The sequence below is a fragment of the Pongo abelii genome, chromosome 5 (assembly GCF_028885655.2).
Source record: "Pongo abelii isolate AG06213 chromosome 5, NHGRI_mPonAbe1-v2.0_pri, whole genome shotgun sequence".
In the NCBI taxonomy this organism is placed as follows: Eukaryota; Metazoa; Chordata; class Mammalia; order Primates; family Hominidae; genus Pongo; species Pongo abelii.
This window is the reverse complement of record NC_071990.2, coordinates 17,694,113-17,711,960: the sequence shown is the minus strand read 5'-3', so window position 1 is coordinate 17,711,960 and position 17,848 is coordinate 17,694,113. Positions and strand designations below refer to the sequence as shown.

Genomic DNA, 17,848 nt, shown 5'->3' with positions numbered 1-17,848 from the left:
AATGGGCATCAAATAGCTGATTGTTTTCCTCTGCTGCAAACCGCTGCCCACATGTACCCCATATATGAGTGCCTCCGCTGTCCCTCCATACCCTTCTGAATTCTTTGCCTCTTTCTAAGAATGTTCCCTCCACACTTGCACCACTCCCACTTTTCATGTGTATTCCTTTTTATTTCTCCTTTCTCCCCTCAATATTTAACATACTATTTGCAGGTCCAAAAGTGGCCTTTATTCATATTCTTCATAATAAATTAGATTCCATTATAACTATTTAAAAAAAAAAAAAGAACCAAACAAATCCTGCAGCTGAAGAATTCAAAAAGGTTCTCATTGAGGCACATTTTAGTTGAATTGTCAAAAGTCAAAGAAAAAGAGAATTCTAAAAACAGCAAGAGAAAAGTGTCAGGTCACATATAAGGGGATTCCCATTAGACTAACATCAGATTTTTCCACTGAAACCTTACAGACCATGAGAAAATGGGATGATATATTCAAAGTGCTGAACAACAAATTTGCCAGTCAAGAATATGACACCTAATATTTGAGAAATGAGGGAGAAATAAAGTCTTTCCCAGGCAAGCGAAAACTGAGGAAATGTATCACCAATAGACCAGCCTTACAAGAAATGCTCAAGGGATTGCAACATCTGAAAGTGAAAAGATGATAATCACTGTCATGAAAACACACAAGTATAAAACTCACTGCTAGGCAGATACACAAAAAAGAAAGCAAAGAATCAAACCTTATTACTACAGAAAACAACCAAATCACAATGATACACAATAAGAAAGGAAGAAAGGAACAATGGATATACGAAAACAATCAGAAAACAATTAACAAAATGACAGAAGTAAGTCCTGACCTATCAATAATAACCTTGAATCCTTGAATGTAAATGGATTGAACTCCTTCTTAAAAGATAAAGCCTGAGGGTCTGAGTGCAGAGGTGTTTACAACTTACTGAACATAACCAGTTACAGATTTCTTTGTTCCTTCTCCACTCCCACTGTTTCACTTGACTAGCCTTAAAAAATACGTTTAAGTGTTTCAAAAAGATACGAACTGGCTGAATAGATTTTTAAAAACCATGACCCAAGCTGGGAGCGGTGGTTCTCACCTGTAATCCTAGCATTTTGGGAGGCCAAGGCAGGTGGACCACTTGAGGTCAGGAGTTTGAGACCAGCCTGGCCAACATGGTAAAACCCTGTCTCTACCAAAAATACAAAAAAATTAGCCGAGTGTGGTGGTGGGCGCCTGTAGTCCCAGCTACTCAGGAGGCTGAGGTAGGAGAATAGCTAGAACCTGGGAGGCGAAGGTTGCAGTGAGCCAAGATGGTGCCACTGGGAGATAGAGCAAGACTCTGTCAAAAAACAAAAAAACCCATGACCCAATTATATGCTGCCTGTAAGAAGCTCACTTCACTGTAAAAACACATATTAAACAGAAAGTGAATGGGTGGAAAGGATATTTCATGCAGTCTTGGCACGTTGGCTCATGCCTATAACCCCAGCACTTTGGGAGGCTGAAGTGGGAGGATCACCTGAGCCCAGGAGTTTGAGACCAGCCTGGGCAATAGAGCAAGACCCTGTCTCAACGAAAAATTTAAAAATTAACTGGACATGATAGTGCACACCTGTACTCCCAGTTACTTGGGAGGCTGAGGCAGGAGGATCATTTAAGCCCAGAAGTTCAGAGATGCAGTAAGTCATGATCACACCACAGCACTCCAGCCTGGGTGACAGAGCGAGACTCCATCTCACAAAATAAATAATTAAAAAGATATTCCATGCAAACAAAAACAAAAAGTGAGCAGGAGTAGCTGTACTTACATGAAATTAAACAGACTTTAATTCAAAAATGATAAAGACAAAGAAAGTGATTATATAATGATAAAAGGATCAATTTAGCAAGAGGATATAACAATTATAAATACATATTCACCCAACACTGGAGTATGAAGATACATAAACCAAGTACTAGAGCTAAAGAGACATAGGCAGCTGGGTGCGGTGGCTCATGCTTCTAATCCTAGCACTTTGTGAGGCCAAGGCGGGCGTATCACCTGAGGTTGAGAGTTTGAGACCAGCCTGACCAACATGGAGAAACCCTGTCTCTACCAAAAATACAAAATTAGCTGGGCGTGGTGGTGCATGCCTGTAAACCTAGCTACTCGAGAGGCTGAGGCAGGAGAATCACTTGAACCTGGGAGGCAGAGGTTGTGGTGAGCCAAGATCGTGCCATTGCACTCCAGTCTGGGCAATAAGAGTGAAACTCCATCTCAAAAAAAAAAAAAGAGAGAGAAGTAGGCTCCAATACAAGTAGTTGGGGATCTCAATGTCCCACTCTCGGCATTGGACACATCATCTAGACAGAAAAGAAAGAAAGAAAAACTGGGCCAGGCACGGTGGCTCACACCTGTAATCCCAGCACTTTGGGAGGCTGAGGCAGGAGGATCACAAGGTCAGGAGATCGAGACCATCCTGGCTAACACAGTGAAACCCCGTCACTACTAAAAATACAAAAAAAAAAAAAGAAAAACTGGACTTTTAACCAAATGGACCTAACAGCTATTTACACAACATTTCCTCTAAGAGCTGCAGAATACACATTATTATTTTTGTCTTTTACCTAGTTCTTCGTAAGTGTGCAATATTTTCATCAGCGCATGGAACATATTCCAGCATAGACCACATGTTAGGCCACAAGTCTCTACAAACTTAAAAGAATTGAAATCATATCAAATACCTTTTCTGCCAATAATGGAAGAAAGCTAGAAATCAATAATGAGGAACTTTTGAAATTGTGCAAATACAAGGAAGTAACATGTTTCTGGCCAGGTGCGGTGGCTCACACCTGTAATCCCAGCACTTTGGGAAGCCAAGGTGGGTGGATTACCTGAGGTCAGGAGGTCAGGACCAGCCTGGCCAACATGGTGAAACCCCATCTCTGCTAAAAAAATACAAAAATTAGCTGGGCGTGGTGGCAGGTGCCTATAATCCCATCAAGGAAGGCTCCCAGCAAGGGAGGCTGAGACAGGTGAATTGCTTGAACCTGGAGGCAGAGGTTGCAGTGAGCCAAAATCACTCCATTGCACTCTAGCCCGGGCAACAAGAGTGAAACTCCATCTCAAAAAATAAAATAAAATAAAATAAAATAATAAAATAAAATAAAATAAAAATGCATCTCAAGGAACTAGAAAAGCAAGAACATTCACAGAGAAAGCCCTGCTGAAAATGAGTTCATGATTTAAAAAATTACAAATCAACAAAGTAAACAGAAGAATCAGCAAATACAAAAACAGCAAAATTAGATTACTAAGATTTAAGATACACAACTCTTAGATAGGAGCTATCAAATAACTATCTTTTAAATAATTAGACATTTTAAAAGACTTGAAAAGGAAAAAAAATATAAAAAAGAAGAGGAATATTGGGAAAAGACCCAAGAATCTGAAGAAATGAAAGCTAAATTTATGCAAATTAAAAACTCAAGGAATCCGGGCATGGTGGCTTCTGCCTGTAATCCCAGCACTTTGGAAGGCCAAAGTCGGAGGATCACTAGAGCCCAGGAGTTTGAGACCAGCCTGGGCAACATGGGAAGACTCCATCTTTACAAATAATTTAAAAATTAGCTGGGCATAATGGTAAGTGTCTGTGGTCTCAGATACTTGGGAGGCTGAGGCAGGAGGATTGCCTGAGCCCAGGAGGTTGAAGCTGCAGTGAGCTATGATTACACCTGCACTCCAACCTGGGCGACAGAACCAGACTCTGTCTCAAACAAACGCACTCTCAATAAATGTGTTAACAGCAGAAAAGACATTGAGGAAGAAAGACAGGTAAAGGTGGAAGAGATTTTTTAAAAAAGTATTGCACAGAGAGATGAAGAGAAGAGATAAATATGGAAGAGCAACTAACAGAGATGAAGGACAGAATGAGAAGACCAAATATAAATCAATATGAGTATCAAAGGAAAACAAGCACGCAAGAATGGGGAAGCAAAGGGAGAAGATTCAATTGCTGAAAATTTTTTCAGAACTGATGAAGGACATCAGTTCTCAGATTCAGGAGGTACAATAAGTCTCTTGACAGATACATTCAAAAGTCTATAATTAGACATGTTACATGAAACTGCAGAACACCAAAGATAAATAAAATATCTTAAAAGCATTCAGCTAAAATAGATATTAGTTACAAATTAATGACAATTGCTAGGCATGGTGGCTAAATGTCTATGTAATCCCAGCACTTTGGGAGGGTGAGGTGGGCAGACCAGTTGAGGTCAGGAGTTTGAGACCAGCCTGGCCAAAATGGTGAAAACCCATCTGTACTAAAAAATAATAATAATAAGGGCCGGGCGTGGTGACTCACGCCTGTAATCCCAGCACTTTGGGAGGCCAAGGTGGGCAGATCACAAGGTCAGGAGATTGAGACCATCCTAGCTAACATGGTGAAACCCCATCTCTGCTAAAAGTACAAAAAATTAGCCAGGCGTGGTGGCAGGTGCCTGTAGTCCCAGCTACTCGGGAGGCTGAGGCAGAAGAATGGCGTGAACCCAGGAGGCGGAGCTTGTAGTGAGCAGAGATCGCGACACTGCACTCCAGCCTGGGCAACAGAGCAAGACTCCGTCTCAAAACAATAATAATAATAATAATAATTAATAAATAGGCCAGGCACGGTGGCTCACACTTGTAATCCCAGCACTTTGGGAGGCCAAGGCAGGCGGATCACGAGGTCAGGTGATCAAGACCACGGTGAAACCCCATCTCTACTAAAAATACAAAAAATTAGCCCAGCGTGGTGGCAGGCACCTGTCATCCCAGCTACTTGGAGAGGCTGAGGCAGGAGAATGGTGTGAACATGGGAGGTGGATCTTGCAGTGAGCTGAGATTGCACCACTGCACTCCAGCCTGGGTGACAGAGTGAGACTCCGTCTCAAAAAATAAATAAAAATTAATAAACAAATGAGACCAGGCACAGTGGCTCATGCCTGTAATCCCAGCACTTTGAGAGGTCAAGTTGGGTGGATCACCTGAGGCCAAGAGTCTGAGACCAGCCTGGCCAACATGGTGAACCCCATCTCTACTAAAAATACAAAAATTAGCCAGGCATGGTGGTGTGCACCTGTAACCCCAGCTACTTGGGAGACTGAGGCAGAAGAACTGCTTGAACCTGGGAGGCAGAGTTTGCAGTGAGCCAAGATCGTGCCACTGCGCTCCAGCCTGGGTGACAGAGCAAAACTGCATCTCAAAAAAAAAAAAAAAAAAAAGACAGAAATGAAAAAAAATTGACAATTAGATTGACAGCAGACTTTTCAAACATGCCAATAGAAATCAAAAGATAATGGAACAGCTTCAAAATTCTGAGAGAAAATGCCAACCTATACTTCAGTTTCTACTAGTTGACAATTCATGAAAAGGTCAAATAATAGTTTAGGCAAAAACTGAAACAATTTATCATTTACAGGTGATCCTATTAAAATAACTATTTAAGGGACCAGGTGCAGTGGCTTATGCTTGTAATCCCAGCACTTTGGGAAGCTGAGCTCGGAGGATCACTTGAGGCCAGGAGTTTGAGGCTGCAGCGAGCTGTGATTGTGCCATCACATTCTAGCCTGGGCAATAAGGTGAGATTCTCTAAAAAATAAATAAATACAAATAAATAAATGAAAGAACTACTTAATGAAGCACATTAAGAAGAAGGAAATTAATCACTTCTTGGCCTTTTGGCTAGGATCAAGTGTAGTATCTGTTCTGATCAGTTTAATGTCTGGAAGGAAAAGAAAGAAATTAAATCTGGAAGGAAGGAAGAAGAATCAAGAGTAGTGAGCAAAGGAATTGGTCAATATGTGGGTATCAATATGTGGGTAAATCAAAACAAGCATCAACAAAATAACAAAACAAAACGTGATAGTGTGAAAACAAAGTAGAACTAAAATATGGCCAATGGTAAGAGGAGTGATTGGCGTGAAAAGCATTCTTAAGCTCTTGTATTGTACAGTAGTCTCCCTTTATCCGTGGGAGATATGTTCCAACCCCCCAGAGGATGCCTGAAACCACAAATAGTATTAAATCCTATATACACAGTATGCCAGCCAATCTAACTGAGACAGCTACTAGGTGACAGGCAGTGCATGAGGGAGGGGAAGTAGGTGTGAAAAGTTGCAGTGCTCTAAGTGTGCAGTGAGGGAAAAGGCTGGATCCCATTCCACGTTCAATTAGAAGGTGTTCACTTATTTTTGTACATTTATTCACTGTACTAAGCAGATACTCTGAACCAGACCTCATGGGTTCAATGCTCTGGCAAATAAATCTCTGGGCTCCTATGAAGATGAGGAAAGAGGTACACACCTACTAACCCCCAGTTCTCCTCTCCCACCCTGGCTGCCTGAGGTGGGAGAGAAGAACTGGGGCTCAGTAGGTGCATACCCGGACTCTGAACCCATCTCCTTGTTTTCAGCCATGGGCCTCTCCCCAGCTTCCATTGTACTAAGAGCCCCGAGGTTCTCTTTACATCTCATAAATACCTTCTCCTGGGTCTTAGTCTGTAATGTTCTCTGCGCTGCTAAACGAGGTCCTCTCTTTTCTATTTGCTTTCCCTCTTCCAAAATTGTAATAAAATCTTTTGTCAGCCAGGCACAGTGCCTCATGCCTGTAATACCAGCACTTTGGCAGGCTGAGAGTGGGCAGATCACAAGCTCAACATTATCAAGATCAGCCTGGCTAACATGATGAAACTGTCTCTACTGAAAATACAAAAAATCGGCTAGATGTGGTCACACGCACACCTGTGAGTCCTAGCTACTCAGAAAGCTGAGACAAACAGAATCACTTGAACCTGGCGTATCCACAATTCACTGACTTCAAAAACGAAGCTTTGGATAGTAAGTGTTACACTACTTGAAAGTCGCATATCTAGTTTTATCTTTCTGGGGGGTTTGCACTTTTGCTGACTCAGAAACAAAACTGAAGACCTTTGCAATGAGTGTTACAACTTACAAAACCACCAGTAAGTTTTACTGCAAAGAACAAAAAAACAAGACACCAACCACACAGAAAGCAACCCAGGCACACTACCACTGCTGGCTCGGGCACCCTGCTTTTATTCCCTTATCTGCGCCCCCCCCCCCACATCCTGCTGATTGGTCCATTTTACAGAGAGCTGATTGGTCTGTTTTACAGAGAGTTGATTGGTCCATTTTGACAGGGTGCTGATTGGTGTGTTTACAATCCCTGAGCTAGACACAAAAGTTCTCCAAGTCCCCATGGAGCACTGATTGGTGCATTTATAAACCTTGAGCTAGATACAGAGTGCTGATTGGTACATTTACAAACCCTGAGCTAGACACAGAGTCCTGATTGGTGTATTTACAATCCCTTAGCTAGACATAAAGGTTTTCCAAGTCCCCACTAAACTCAGGAGCCCAGCTGGCTTCACCTAGTGGATCTCGTACTGGGGCTGCAGGTGGAGCTGCTTGCCAGTCTCGCGCAGTGCGCGGACATTTTTCAGCCCTTGGGCGGTCCATAGAACCAGGTGCCGCCGAGCAGGAAGCGACGCTTTTGTTGGGGAGGTTTAGGGCCGCGCAGAAGGTGGCGGCGGCGGGGGGAGACTCGGGCATAGGTAGGCTGCAGGTCCGGAGCTCTGCTCCGCCAGTAGGTAGCTGCCGCCCGGGGAGAATTCGAGCGGAGCCCCGGCGGACCGGCACTGCCTGGGGACCTGGCGCACCCTCCGCAGATGCTGGCCCGAGTGCTAAGCCCCTCACTGCCCAGGGCCTGTGGCGTGGGCCGGCCTTCCGAGTGAGGAGCCCGCCGAGCCCACGCCCACCTGGAACTCGCGCTGGCCCCCGAGCGCCGCGCGCAGCCCCAGTTCCCCCCTACGCCTTTCCCCCCACACCTCCCTGCGAGCAGAGGGAGCTGACTCCGGCCTTGGCCAGCCCAGAGAGGAGCCCCCATAGTGCAGTGGCAGGCTGAAGGGCTCCTCAAACGTGGCCAGAGTGGGCGCCGAGGCCGAGGAGGCGCCAAGAGTGAGCGAGGGCTGCCAGCAGGCTGTCACCTCTCACTGGGAGGCGGAGGTTGCAAAAAGCCGAGATCGTGCCACTGCACTCCAGTCTGGGCGACAGAGTGAGACTCCTTATCACCAAAAAAAAAAAAAAAAAAAAGCCGGGCGCGGTGGCTCACTCCTGTAATCCCAGCACTTTGGGAGGCCAAGGCGGGGGGATCACGAGGTCTGGAGATTGAGACCATCCCGGCTAACACAGTGAAACCCCGTTTCTCCTAAAAATACAAAAATTAGCCGGGCGTGGTGGCGGGCCCCTGTAGTCCCAGCTACTCAGGAAGCTGAGGCAGGAGAATCGCTTGAACCCAGGAGGCAGAGCTTGCAGTGAAATCTAGCCTGGGCGACAGAGCAAGACTGTCTCAAAAAAAAAAACAAAAAAAAACTTGTCCGCTGTTGTCTTTTCCTTTTTCCCTATTGGTTTAATACCTTTATTTACTTGCTATCACATACGTGGTTTTGGAGGGAAAAGGATACAAAAGTGTGTGATTAATCTGCCATGTTTCATCAGAAGCCTGTAACCCAACTCTATGCCACACCTCCCACTCAAACCCCAGAAACACTTGAAAACCCACTGCAAATAATTTGAAGCATTGTCATATGGAAGAGGATTTGAATCGTATGCGACTCCAAGTGCATAAATCAATGAATGAAAGCTCTCGTGGGAAAAACTAAAATTAACTTTCACAGCATAAATTTGGAAACAATCAGAGCTGTTCCAAAAGGTCAGAGATCATAGGAACTCTAGTAACCTTTTCTTCTCACTTATTTTGTTCAAGTAATCCCCTTCAGCTATTTTTGGGCCTAGGTAAAAACGCGAGTGTTAATTGAGTAACTTTTTTTTACGTAGGACTATCAGTGTCTCCTGGTCAATTAAGCTCAGGATCAAAGGCCCAATATAAAGGCTCTCCCTTGAAGTACATGTAAAGTTTGAGCAGAGCTAATTGGAATTAAGTGGGCATTTAGATATCCAGTTTATCTTGCTTAGGGGCATGGGAGGCAGTATAATTTAATGACTTTTGGGTAAGAAAGAACTCGATTCAAAACCCAGCTCTAGTCCCGGGGGCGATGGCTCATGCTTGTAATCCCAGCACTTTGGGAGGCCGAGGTGGGCGGATCACAAGGTCAGGATATTGAGACCATCCTGGCCAACACGGTGAAACCCCGTCTCTACTAAAAATACAAAAAAAAAAAAAAAAAAAAAAATTAGCCGGGCGTGGTAGCGGGCGCCTGTAGTCCCAGCTACTCACGAGGCTGAGGCAGGAGAATGGCGTGAACCCGGGAGGCAGAGCTTGCAGTGAGCTGAGATCGGGCCCCTGCACTCCAGCCTGGGCAACAGTGTGAGACTCTGTCTCAAAAAAAAAAAACCCCAGCTCTAATACTTGACACCTGGGTGAACTTGGGAAAGTTATTTAATGTTTTTAACAAATGTATTTTAATTAAATTTTTAAATTTTTATTTTTTGTAGAGATGAGATGGTCTCACTATCTTGCCCAGGCCGGTCTTGAACTCCTGGCCTCACACAATGCTCCCACCTTCACCTCCCAAAGTGCTGGGATTACAAGCGTGAGCCACTGCACCTGGCCTATTATTTAACCTTTCTAAGCCTTAATTTCCTTATCTGTAAAATGGGAGCAAAAAAATGAAAACAAAAAAAGAAAAAACATGGGAGCAATAGTACATACTATTTTATAGGATGATTGTGAAAATTGAATGAGATGCTACATATAAGGTGTCTGGTATTGAACCTGGTGTATTACAAAAATTCAGTGTATGTCAGTTCTCTTTTGTCCTTTCTGCATCTCTGTCATTCTAGTGCTGTCAATGAAAGAGAAATAGGAGATGTACCTTATTAATATTATTATTTTTTGAGATGGCGCACTCTGTCGCCCAGGCTGGAGTGCAATGGTGCAATCTCGCCTCACTACAACTTCTGCCTCCTGGGTTCAAGTGATTCTTCTTTCTCAGCCTCCTGAGTAGCTGGGAGCACAGGTGCACGCCACCACGCTCAGCTAATTTTTATATTTTTAGTAGAGACAGGGTTTCGTCATGTTGGCCAGGCTGGTCTCTAACTCCTGACCTCTTTCCACCCACCTTAGCCTCCCAAAGTGCTGAGATTATAGGCATGAGCCACCGCACCCGGCCAGAGATGTACTTTAATAAACAATATTAAGTTTTTTAAAAACTACTCGATGAAAATAATGTAATACCACACCCAAAATAGTATAAAACACACTGGAATTTGAGTCAGGAGATGTCCGTTCTGTCACTTAGTCACAAAATTGTGACTTTGAGTATTTAACCTAAGCTCTCTAAGCCTCGGTTGCCTTTTTTCTTTTTTTTTTGAAACGGAGTCTCGCTCTGTCGCCCCAGGCTGGCTTGCAGTGGCGCGATTTCGGCTCACTGCAAGCTCCGCCTCCCGGATTCACGCCATTCTCCTGCCTCAGCCTCCTGAGTAGCTGGGACTACAGGCGCCAGCCACCACGCCCGGCTAATTTTTTGTATTTTTAGTAGAGACTGGGTTTCACCGTGTTAGCCAGGATGGTCTCGATCTCCTGACCTCATGATCCGCCTGCCTTGGACTCCCAAAGTGCTGGGATTACAGGCGTGAGCCACCGCGCCCAGCCTTTTTTTTTTTTTTGGTGATACGGAGTCTCACTTTCTCAGCCAGGCAGGAGTGCAGTGGCGCAATCTCGGCTCACTGCAGTCTCCACCTCCCAGGTTCAAGCAATTCTCCTGCCTCAGCCTCCCGAGTAGCTGGGATTACAGGTTCCCACCACCACATCCCACTAATTTTTGTATTTAGTAGAGATGGGGTTTCACCATGTTGGCCAGGCTGGTCTCAAACTCCTGACATCAGGTGATCTACCCACCTCAGCCTCCCAAAGTACTGGGATTACAGGCATGAGCCACCACCGCCTGCCTTTGCGCCGCCTGCCCAACCCTCAGTTGCCTTTAATGAAACAGGAGTAACTCAGTGAAAATTTATTAAGTGAATGAATGAATAACAAAATGAAAAAAAAAAAGATTCCCATCTGGACAAAGCACCACAAAGAAGAAGTTCTTTTGTCTAAAGCAGAAATACCTAAAACAATGCAAATAGTATGAGAAATCAGCTTTTTAGCCAAGGGAGCAGTTGCTGATAAAGTCTCCCTAAGGTTCAAGTCCATCCAGGCCAAGTCCCCAGAGCAGGCACCCAGGGCTCAGCCAGGAGCAGCAAGCAGCCTAATGCAAGCTGTTCCCACTGCGCCCTCCCTCCTGCCGACTCCCACTCCGACACAGCTGTTACCAGCTAGGACTGCTCTCTACCCCTCAGGAAGCACAGATCTGCATTTCCGGAGCTATAAGGCCCAAGTCCAATGGGCGCTCAGAGGGGAAGCAGAAGGAATAACTCACCCATTACTTGTGGGACTGGCCTAAGAGAACAATTATAGTTCCTTTCAACCTGTGAAGTCTGTGATTTCTTTGGTCTCTGACTCCAACTCTGTACCAACCTTTTAGGAAACAAAGGACATTCTGTGCAGGAAAACTTGTTTTCTTTATTTACAGCATCTAGCAGAGTCCTCTGCAGACAGTTGGCATCTGTTGTAATATTTTCAGCTTGGAAGAGATACTGCTGCTTAATCAACTTTAAAGGAAAAGATGTACTTCTCGATAATTTGAGCCTGGAACGAGATATTCAGTTCTTAAAATAAAAGAGGTAATTACTGGAACCTGCTTAGGCTACAGTTCACTTCTCTGCCTCCTGCTCAGCCTGCCCCTCTTCTTTGTTTGTGATTTGCTTTGATTATTATTATTATTTTTTAAATTCAAGGTGAGGTCTCACTGTGTTGCCCAGGCTGGTCTTGAACTCCTGAGCCCCAGTGATCCTCTCACCTCAGCCTCCCAAGGTGCTAGGATTTCTAGTGTGATCATCTTGCCCACCTGTAATATTCTTTGCTTTGTTATTTCACATGGAGTAGTATTTTAGTATTCTGATGTCATCATAACAATGCATGACTTTTTGTTGAGTCAAGTCAAGAAATATTGCTGACTTATAAATATCAACAACCATTCCAGCAGGTGAGTCTTCCCAATCATTGCTCATGAATGACTTTCAGTGAATGCATCTTTAGTTTCTAGGACGTAACCCTTAAGGGCACCAGTTTAGCTCAGCACTCCTACCTCATTTTGGAATAAAATAGGCCGAAGATATTGGCAGCCAAACATGGCCTACCTAGCCATATTCACTTAAAAGAGAGTGAACTCTTCTCTCCAAATAAATTAGGCTGGGGTTTAACAATAAACACATCCATGCGAACAATCTAAAAAAAAAAATCTTACTATGTAATTTATCTACTTTGGGGATATATAAATAGATTAGCCTGTTTCCTCTGCAAGTGTCCCTAAATCTTGAAAAACTGGGAAGTCTATATATGCTGATGATTCTCCATAAGAATCAAACAGCATTTAGGTCTCTTGGAAGTTTTTGGTTTTTTCTGAAGCTCAGTGGCAAGAATTTAAAAACAAACAAACAAACAAACAAAAAACCCTTTTTTTAAAGAGATGATGCATCACTATGTTGCCCAGGCTGGAGTGCAGTGACTATTATAGGAGTGATCACAGTGCACTACAGCCTCAAATTCCTGGGCTCAAGGAATCCTCCTGCCTCAGTCTCTCAAGTAGCTGGGATTACAGGTGCATGCCACCACTTCTGGCTGCTGCAAAATATTTTTGCATCTGACACAGGTTGAAGATACGCTCTTCAGATGGGCTTGTTTGGTGGATTAGATTACGATTTTCAACTTGGAGCATGAACAGGATGATAAAAATGGGCTAAAAGGCCAGGCATGGTGGCTCACGTCTGTAATCCCAGCACGCTGGGAGGCCGAGGCAGGCGGATCACCTGAGGTTGGGAGTTCAAGACCAGCCTTACCAGCCCGACCAACATAGAGAAACCCCATCTCTACTAAAAATACAAAATTAGCCGGGCGTGGTGGCGCATGCCTGTAATCCCGGCTACTCGGGAGGCTGAGGCGGGAGAATCACTTGAACCCGGGAGGCGGTAGTGAGCTGAGACCGTGCCATTGCACTCCAGCCTGGGCAACAAGAGCGAAACTCTGTCTCAATAAATAAATAAATAAGACTAAAAAATGGGTAAGAGTAAACAAGACACATGAACATGCTCTTGCCCTCCACCTTATCTTCCCTTTGAGAAACGGATGCAGAACTCCACACCAGATTTTGGTTATATGGAAGGGACTCTAACTGGATGTTACCACTACAGGGGTAAGAAAAAAAGGGAAAAAAAGACAGACAGAAGATGTGGGAAAGAAAGTGACTTTCAAGGAGTTTTAGCCAAAACCAAGTCGGAGGACCAGTGCAACTGAGTACATAAGAAAAATACTGGGAGTTTGTTAAAAGACAGATTTGTAAGTTCAACTCTAGAGAGTCTGTAGGTCTAGAGTGTAGCCTGAGAACCTATGCTGTAAATATTTCTCATCTAGGCCAAGTGCAGTGGCTCACACCTGTAATCCTAACACTTTGAGAGGCTGAGGTGGATGGATTACTTAAAGCCAGGAGTTTGAGACCAGCCTTGGCAACACAGTGAAACCTTGTCTCTACTAAAAATTAAAAAAAAAAAAAAAAAAAAAGCTGGGTGTGGTGGCACACACCTGTAGTCCCAGCTACTCAGGAGGCTGAGGCAGGAGGATCACTTGAGCCCAAGAGGTCAAGGCTGCAGAGAGCTGCGATGGCACTGCTGTATTTCAGCCTGGGCAATAGAGCAAGACCCTGTCTCAAATCAATCAATCAATCAATCAATCAATTATTCCTATCTAATGCAGATGCCAGACTGGTGGACTACTATGGAAAGGTAAAAGTTAAACAAGTCGGGACCTAATTTTTAGTTCTCGCCTTGAAAAGAAGGCCTGAGATGGCCAGATGTGGTGGCTCACGCCTGTAATCCCAGCACTTTGGGAGGCCAAGGCAGGCAGATCACCTGAGGTCAGGAGTTTAAGACCAGCCTGGCCAACATGGTAAAACCCATCTCTACTAAAAATACAAAAATTAGCTGGGTGTAGTGGCACATGCCTGTAATCCCAGCTACTCGGGAGGCTGAGGCAGAAGGATCCTTTGAACCTGGGAGGTGGAGGTTGCGGTGAGCCAAGATCACGCCAGTGCTCTTCAGCCTGGGTGACAGAGAAAGATTCTGTAAAAAAAAAAAAAGAAAAAAAAAAAAAGCCCCAGGATGTTTAAAGCTGGTTAGGATACATTCCTCTTTAGTGCTCCTTATCTTCTTTCCCCCTGCTTGCAAGCGGCTAAATTCTTTTGTGTTCATTCCCTTGGGGGAAGAAGCAGCCAGGGTGAAAAGGAAATAAATGTCCAGTAATTTCCAAAAACTTAAGCTCTTTAGAGAAATAGATACACAGGAAAAATGTTTGAGAGCTGGACAGTGGGGATGCTCAGGAAGGTGGGCCTCCCCCCAGTCATCCTTAGGAAAAAAATTGCCTAGGCAGAGAGAAAAATGTAGAGAAGAGAAGAGGAAACCCAGAGGACACAGGTGCCCTCGTTTCCTCTAGAGGGACTGTGTGCCTTTCCCTGGAAGAAGAGCCCTGGAGAGATAGTTTGTAGGATTAAATGGCAGAGCAGACCCTGCTTCACTCCCCAAGAACTCCAGTGAAGCAGTAAGAACCTAGAGAGGTATAGGGCACACCACCCTGAATGTGCCTGATCTCATCTGATCTTGGAGGCTGAGCAGGGCTGGGCCTTGTTAGTGCTTGGATGGGAGATCTCCTGGGAATACCGGGTGCTGTAGACTTAAAAAAAAAAAGTCCAGAGAGAGTTGGCTACACTGTGCAAGAAGGGTTTGAAGGCTTAGCATGGAACAGAAACAACAGGATGATGCTTGTGCCTGAGTAGAACAGGGAAGAATAGAAAGCACCTGGATTGAAGGGGCCACATGGACAGGAATGAGAGGGGCTCGGTAATAATTTGCACAGAGGACATCAAAGAACGGAAGCTCCCCCCGCCCACCGCCCCCGTCCCACCCATCACACACATACATAGCACTATGTGAGCTCTGGGAACAATTCTAGGAAAAGGGACAGGGACAGTGAGCCCTGACTTGACTGAGGTTATATTCCGCCACCTCTTAAAAACAATGGGGGGTTGTAGGCCAGGTGCAGTGGCTCTTGCCTGTAATCCCAACACTTTGGGAGGCTGGGGCAGGTGGATCACGAGGTCAGGAGATCGAGACCATCCTGGCTAACGTGGTGAAACCCCGTCTCTACAAAAATACAAAAAATTAGCCAGGTGTGGTGGTGGGCGCCTGTAATCCCAGCTACTGGGGAGGCTGAGGCAGGAGAATCGCTTGAACCTGGCAGGTGGAGATCACGCCACTGCACTCTAGCCTGGGCGACAGAGTGAGACTCCATCTCAAAAATAATAATAATAATAATACTGGGGTTTTGAAACAGAAATTTTGTTGAGTTAAAGAATATCAATTCCAGCCTAGGCAACATGGCAAAACCCCGTCTCTACAAAAATGCAAAATTAGCTGGGCGTGGTGGTGAGTGTCTGTAGTCCCAGCTACTTGGGAGGCTGAGGTGGGAGGACTGATTGAGCCCGGGAGGTGGGGTTGCAGTGAGCTGAGATTTCAACATTGCGCTCCAGCCTGGGAGACCCTGTCTCCAGAAAAGAAAAAAAAAAGAATGTCAATTTACATTTACGGCATACCACATAAGTTGTGGACATAAGATTTATGTTTGCTGCACTGGAAACTAATACAATGAATAAGAGTGACATCCCCTGACAAACCATTTAACAGCTTGGTGGGGTCGGGGTGGGAAGAAGCAACGTGCTTGTGGTTCAGAGTTTCTTACAATTCCAGTAACTCCAAGCTAAAGAGCATGTGTAGACTGCAAGTCACTCCAGTGTACACAACTACTTGCTAATTCTAATTTAAGGCCAGGCGTGGTGGCTCACGCCTATAATCCCAGCACTTTGAGAGTCTGAGGTGGGCGGATCACTTGAGGTCAGGAGTTCAAGACTAGCCTGGCCAACATGGCAAAACCCCATATATATTAAAAAAAAAAAAAAAAATTGGGTTGGACGCAGTGGCTCACGCCCAATACCGGCACTTTGGGAGGCTGAGGCGGGCGGATCACGAGGTCATGAGATCAAGACCGCCCTGGCTAACATGGTGAAACCGTGTCTCTACTAAAAATACAAAAAATTAGCCGGGCGTGGTGGCAGGCGCCTGTAGTCCCAGCTACTCAGGAGGCTAAGGCAGGAGAATGGCGTGAACCCGGGAGGCAGAGCTTGCAGTGAGCCGATATCGTGCCACTGCACTCCAGCCTGGGCAACAGTGCAAGACTCCATCAAAAAAAAAAAAAAATTAGCCAGGTGTCATGGTGCACACCTGTAATACCAGCTACTAGGGAGGCTGAGGCAGAAGAATCGCTTGAAACCAGAAAGCAGAGGTTGCAGTGAGCCGAGATCACACTACTGCACTCCAGCCTGGGGTGCAGACTCTGTCTCTTAAAAAAAAAATATATATATATATATATACACACATATACATATATATATATACACACACACATATATATACATATATATATAATTTAAGCCATTTTGAAATAGGGCAAAGAAGTAGCATTGCCAGGTTTAGCAAATTAATTGCTTCATGCCATATTTGCAATACTGAGGACATATACAAAAAATTATTCATTGTTCATCTGAAATTCGAACTTAATGGAGTGTTTTGAATGTTATCTGGCAACTATACAAAGAAAGGAGTTCACAAGTGTCTGGGACCCAAGAGCGCATCACCCAATACACTGATCTGGTTAGCAGAGTCCCTACTCTGCTCCTGAAATCCTGCCAAGGCGCTAACGGAAAAGCAGCCACACATACCTAGGTGAGAAGAGTCAGGGATTTCAGTTAGCTCAGCAGCTTCCATAAATATCTCAGGCTCCACCCCCTCCACCTGCCCATTGCCTGTGGGAAGCTCTAGAGTGTCACCTGGCTAACGGAAGAACTAGAGGTTTTAAAAATCAGTCAGACCTGTGTTCAAAGCCCATTTCTGTCAACTATTTGGTATGGCCTTGAGCAAACTACTTAATAACCCTTCTCTTTTAGACTATTCCCTAAAAGAGTCCTCATAAGGATAAAAAAAAAAAAAATGCATGGAAGGCACCCAGCAAGGTGCACAGCATAGTGTGGGCACTCAATAAATAAATAGTGCTATCATTTCCTGCACTTAGTTACTAACGGTGAAGGCTTTAAATCCTATTCCTTGGCCTCTTCTTCATCTCTGCAAGATCCTATCTAGATATTGCAATTATTTGAGGACACAATTTGTTCCTTTGCAACCTTAGGTCTATGTATTTTTGTCTCCAGTGTACATTTTACAGTACCTTCTGTCACCTGGCCTTTTGTACAGAAAAATTTATTTCATCTAAAGAAAGGAGGCCAGGTGCAGTGAGCTCATATCTGTAGTACCAGTACTTTGGGAGGCTGAGGCAGGAGGATCACCTGAGCCCAGGAGTTAGAGACCAGCCTGGTCATATACCAATACCCCATCTCTACAAAAAATAAAATTAGCTGGGTGTGGTGGTGTGTGCTTGTGGTCCCAGCTACTTAGGAGGCTGAGGTGGGAAGATCCCTTAAGCCCAGGAGTTCAAGGCTGCAGCGAGCTCTGATTGTACCACTGCACTCCAGCCTGGGCAACAGAGCGAGACCCTGTCTTTAAAAAAATAAATAAGCCGGGTGCAGTGGCTCATGCCTGTAATCCCAGCACTTTGGGAGGCCGAGTC

The 17,848-nt window shown here is 44.8% G+C and overlaps 1 pseudogene; it reads left to right on the top strand.

The window, feature by feature from the left end:
* Window positions 1-5,705: 5,705 nt before the first annotated feature.
* LOC112134111 (U2 spliceosomal RNA) lies at window positions 5,706-5,816 on the top strand (annotated as a pseudogene).
* The last annotated feature ends 12,032 nt before the right edge of the window (window positions 5,817-17,848 follow it).